This window comes from Bos indicus, chromosome 7 (assembly GCF_029378745.1).
Source record: "Bos indicus isolate NIAB-ARS_2022 breed Sahiwal x Tharparkar chromosome 7, NIAB-ARS_B.indTharparkar_mat_pri_1.0, whole genome shotgun sequence".
Lineage (NCBI taxonomy): Eukaryota > Metazoa > Chordata > Mammalia > Artiodactyla > Bovidae > Bos > Bos indicus.
Window position 1 is genome coordinate 83609778 of NC_091766.1, and position 6287 is coordinate 83616064.

Here is a 6287-nt window from a genome sequence, read left to right on the forward strand (position 1 = left end):
GTGATCTTCATCAAGACTTTCCCCTGTCATGCTTCATTTCTACTTATGAAAGACAGTAATAAGTTATCTTTTCGATATTTTGTAATTTTTGTCATTATATTGAAAGGGAAACAGATATTTTAATTAGATATGTTCTTGTCTTTTTTTTCTAATTGATTCATTCTCTACCTCAAGACGTGTGTACACACACACACACACGCAAATACATATCTTGTGGCTAAATGGAAAATATTTGTGGGTAACCCTCTAGGCAAAGGTACTTCAGTGTTAAACATCTAAAATGTCTTTGTGCAAGTCTTCATGCGAGTTTCTTTCTTGTCACAGTGAGTTTATTTTATCTTGCAGTTCATATTACCTGCTCTGTATTTATAGGTATATATTGTACACACCCTTTGGTTAAAATCTCAGCTTACAGATTATTTTTGCTCACATCAAAGGGTCCATTAATTTGTTTTGCTTCATAAAAGTCTGCATTTAGTTCATAGGAAAATGTTCATAGGAAATATTTAAAGAATGTAACTTTTAGAATTAAATGTACTCTGAGAAAAAGGTAGGGTGTCAATAGATCCTTTTCCTGTGGTTACACAATGACTTTCTTTTCTGAAAATATTAAATTATTTATAGAAATGATTTAATGATTTTAAACAGCACACATTTTATTTCTGTTAATGATAAAACAGTATGTGAAAGAACCTGGATACCCCATGTATTTATTTATATTATTTATTAAACACAATTTGGGTTCAAAGTGATATGGTAAATTGGAGAACTCCTCAGAATTCATATGTTACAGATGGTAAACATGGAGGGTCTTTAAGCTCCCTGGTTACTGGATTTAAAGTCTAATCTCCTGACTTAAAGTGTTTCTATTCAAAAGAATTCAGTGGACTCTACTATTCCAAATACTTGGCTTCTTCTTGTTGTGGTATAAATCACCTTTTTCCATTTTCTTGGGATTCACAAAACTTTGTGCAGTGTTGAAATAGTAAGTGCACTTATCCAACTACAAAACTTTCAAGCTGAAAAAAAAGATACTGGATTTGAGAAAACCATAATTCAAAAAGACACATGTACCCCAATATTCACTGCAGCACTGTTTACAATTGCCAACCCAAGAAAGCAACCTAAATGTCCATCGACAGATGAATGGGTAAAGAAGATGTGGTTCATGTATACAATGAAATATTACTCAGCCATAAAAACGAAAGTGATTCATTTGTAGTGATGTGGAAGAACCTAGACTCTGTCATACGGAGTGAAGTAAGTCAGAAAACCAAATATTGTATATTGACACATATATATGGAATCTAGAAGGATGGTATTGATGAACCTATTTGTAGGGCAGGTATAGACACACAGACATAGGGAAGAGACTTAGGAATGCAGATGGGTAAGGAGAGGGTAGGACAAGCTGAGAGAATAGCATTGACATGTATATACTACCATATGTATTAATAAAATACTTAGCTAGTGGGAAGCTACTGTATAATACAAGGAACTCAGCTTGGTGCTTTCTGATGACCTAGTGGAGCGGGATGGGGGCAGTAGGAGGGAAGCTCGAGAGAAATGGTTATATGTATGCATGGAGCCGATTCAGGTTGTTATACAGCAGCATTTAGAGCAATTATAATGCGCTGTACAGCAATGATACTCCAATTTCAAACCTTTTTTTTTTTTAAAGGGTTGCAGTAAGACCAAAACTACCATGAAAAAAATGGAACATATTATCAAAAGGTAGGATGTGGCATTGGGCCAATGCTTATAGAAGTCACTGGTCTTATGTTCTTGCCAGCCTGAAGCAGCTGGTTTCATAGAATGATGAAATGGTGTTTTGAAGACTCAGTTAAAACACCAGCTAGTTGGAAATACCTTGCAGAACTGGGGCCAGGGTCTCTAGAAGGCTGTATGTGCTTTGAATCAGCATCCAATATCTGGTGGTGTTTCTTTCATAACCACGATTCACAGGTCTGGTAATCAAGGAGTGGAAATGAAAGCAGTACCATTCACTAGTACCCTGAAAGTGAAAAGTGGAAGTGAAAATCGATTAGTCCATCTGACTCTTTGTGACCCCAAGGACTATACAGTCCATGGAATTCTCCAGGCCAGGATACTGGAGTGGGTCGTATTTCCCTTCTCCAGGGGATCTTCCCAACCCAGGTCTCCCACATTGCAGGAGGATTCTTTACCAGCTGAGCCATAAGGGATGCCCAAGAATACTGGAGTGAGTAGCCTATCCCTTCTGCAGGGGATCTTCCCAACCCAGGAATCAAAGCAGGGCCTCCTGCATTGCAGGCAGATTCTTTACTAACTGAGCTATAGTGACACACTACTAGTATTTTTTTCTTGTTTCTGTAACTTTATGCTCTGTTGACCTACTGATCTTAGTTCCAAAGGGAAAGATGCTTCCACCAACAAGAGTCCATTGAATTGGAATTTATGACTGTCATCTGATTACACTGGGCTTCTCACTTCTTTGAATCAACAGGGAAAGAACAGTGTTACTCTGTTGGCTAGGATAATTGATCATGACTACCACAGGAAAAGGGCTTCTCTGATAGCTCAGTTGGTAAAGAATCTGCCTGCAATGTAGGAGACCCTGGGTCAATTCCTGGGTCAGAAAGATCTGCTGGAGAAGGGATAGGCTACCTACTCCAGTATTCTTGGGCTTCCCTTGTTGCTCAGCTGGTAAAAAATCCACCTGCAATGCAGGAGACCTGGGTTGCCTGGGTTCAACCCCTGGGTTGGGAAGATGCCCTGAGAAGGGAAAGGCTACCCACTCCAGTATTCTGGCCTGAAGAATACCATGGGATAGCAAAGAGTTGGACATGACTAAGTGACTTTCACTTCACCACAGGAAAATTGGAGTACTACTCTACAATGGAAGTAAGAAAGAATAAGTCTGGAATACAGGAGATCCTTTAGAGTATCTCTTGGGAATACCATGGACTTGTGAATAAAACCAATGAAAAACTACAACTCAATCCAGGCAAGATTGTTAATGTCCTAGATCCTTCAGGTATGAATTTTGGGGTCATCACACTGAGAGAAAATTACAATGAGAAAAAGTACTTGCAGGAAGCAAAGGGAATAGAGATTGGGTAGTGGAAGGAGGTTATAAGTAGTGTTTATAACCGCATGATCAGTTACAGAAATGAGGACTGTGATTTTCATGAAGATTTCTTTCTTATTTTGTTGTAAATATGTTTGTGTACATACACACACAGAATAAGCAAATACATTTGTCTTCTTCCTCTTTAAAATCTCTTTATCATTTAACAAATACTATGACACAAATGTATTCACTTTGTATCATGATGTTTAAGTTTTATTAGTTTTACATCATAGTATTTTTTTAAATTTTATTTTTAAACTTTACATAATTGTATTAGTTTTGCCAAATATCAAAATGAATCCGCCACAGGTATACATAGTATTTAAGTTATGAGATATCAAGGAGAAACTAAACATTACTTAAGTGCTTTATCTCCTCTTATGAGGAAAAGTTCAATGTGTTTTCAGCTGCCTTCAGGATACCTGTATCGTGTTCAGTGGAAGTATGATGACCATGATTTTGTCTTTATTCAAAGACTAAGTGTGGCTTAAGAAGATGTGTTTAGATGCCAAGTTGACAAAGGGTGAACTTGTGATGGTTAATTTTATGGATCAACTTGGCTAGGCCACAGTACCCATATATTTGTTCAAACATTATTCGAGATACTTCTGTGGTATTTTTAGATAGGATTAATGTTTAAGTTAATAGATTTTGAATAAACCTTCAAAACATGGGTGGACCTCATCCAATCACTTGAAGGTCTTAATAGAAAATGACTGGCTTCCCTGCAAGAAAAGGGAATTCTTCCAGAAGAATGAGCTTGAACTGTGACATGGACTCTTCCCTGGGCTGCAGTCTGTCTGCCTAATCTGCAGATCTGGGACTTGCCAAGTCCCCACAATTACATGAGCCAATTCCCTAAAATAAATTTCTCTCTATATATACATACTTCCTGTTCTGTTTCTATGGAGAACCCTGACACCTTAAAAACCAATAATAACAATTTGCTGTAATATAATGGAGTTCCACTAGAATTAACTAATATAGTGGAGTTCCACCAGAATTAAGTTCAATGAAGGCAGGGGTCTCTTTTTATTATTATTACTTTGAATGAAAGATTCTTTCAATTATATAGTGCTTTAAAACTTTCAAAAGTTTCCAACACGTGATTTTGTATAATCCCTTAATGTTGCTGTTGTTGTTCAGTCACTTGGTTGTGTCTGATTCTTTGCGACCCCATGGAGTGCAGCACATCAGGCTTCTCTGTCCTTTACCATATCCTGGAGCTTTCTAGCCCCTTTTTAAATCCCCTTTCCCTGTTGGCTCAGTGGTAAAGAATCCACCTGCCAAAGCGGGAGATCCAGGTTTGATTCCTAGGTTAGGAAGTTCTCCTTGAGAAGGAAATGGAAGCCCCCTCCAGTATTCTTGCTGGGCAATCCCATGGACGGAGGAGCCTTGCGGGCTACAGTCCATCCTGCAGTGGCAAAAGAGTCGGACACTCCTGAGTGACTAAACAACAGTAACAACAGCCCTTATATTGCCGCTCTTCCTTCCCTCTTCCTACTGGTAGCCACTGGTTTGTTCTCTATATCTGTGAGTCTGCTTCTGTTTTGTTCACTAGTTTGTTGTAGTTTTTAGATTACACATATAAGTGATACACAGTATTTGTCTTTCTCTGTCTGATTTATTTCACCTAGCATGATGCTCTTCAAGTCTGTCCACATTGCTTCAAATGTCAAAATTTTATTCATTTTATAACTGGGTAGTATTCCATTGTGTGTGTGTGTGTGTGTGTACACACATATATACATACCACCTATTCTTTATCCATTCATATGTCCATGGTCACTTTTGTTGCTTCCTTACCTTGGCAATTGTAGAAATGCTGCTATGAACATTGGGGTGCACTCATCTTTCCAGATTAATGTTTCTGTTTTTGTTGGCTATATAATTAAGAATGGAAGTGTTGGTCATATGGTAGTTCCATTTTTAAGTTTTTTGAGAAACTTACATACTGTTTTCCAGGGGCTCCCCAGGTGATGCTAGTGGTATAGAACTTGCCTGCCAGTGCTGGAGATGGGTTTGATCACTGGGTTGGGAAGATCCCCTGGAGAAGGAAATGGCATCCCACTCCAGTATTCTTGCATGGAGAATCCCATGGACAGAGGAGACTGGCAGGCTATGTCCATATGGTCACAAAGAGTCAGACACGACTGAAGTGACTTAGCCTACTGTTTTCCACCAGTGGCTGTACCAATTTACACCTTTACCAACAGTGTAGGAGGGTTCCCTTTTCTCCACATCCTCGCCAGCATTTGTTATTTGTGCTCTTTTTGATGATAGTCATTCTGACAGGTGTCAGGTGGTATCTCATTGTGGTTTTGATTTGCACTTCCCTTAATGATTAGCGATGTTGAACATCTTCTCATGTGTCTGTTGGCTGTCTGAATTTTCTCTTTGGAAGAATGTCCATTTAGTTCTTCTCCCCATTTTTTAATCAAGTTGTTTGTTTTTTGATGTTGACTTCTATTAGCTATTTATATCAATATATGTGGGATGTTAATCCTTTAGCATTTGTATTGTCTGAAAATATCTCTCATTCAGTAGGTTGTCTGTCATTTTTTCAGTGGTTTATTTTGCTGTGCAAAAGGTTGTTAGTTTAATCAGGTCCCATTTGTTTAGTTTTGTTTTTGTTTCCATTTACTGTAGGAGATGGATCCAAAAAATTATTGCTACAATTTATGTCAAGGAATTTTTTGCCTATGTTTTCCTCTAGGAGTTTTATAGTATTTGATCTTACATTTAGGTCTTTATTACATTTTGAGTTTGTTTGTATGTGGTGTTAGTGCTTAGTGACTCAGCCATGTCCAACTCTTTGTGACCCCTTGGACTACAGCCTGCTAGGCTCCTCTGTCCATGGGGAATCTCCAGGCAAGAATACTGGAGGGGGTTGCCATGCCCTTCTCCAGGGGTTCTTCCCAACCTAAGTATCAAACCCAGGTCTCCCACATTGCAGGTGGATTCTTTACTGAATGAGCCACCAGGGAAGCCCACATGGTATTAGAGAATATTCTAATTTCATTCTTTTACAAATAGCTATCCTGTTTTTTGAGCACCATTTATTGAAAAGACTGTCTTTTCTCCATTGTAGACTCTTGCCTCCTTTGTTGTAGATTAATTGACCACAAGTGAGTGGGTTTATTTCTGGGCTTTCTATCCTATTGTATTTATTTAT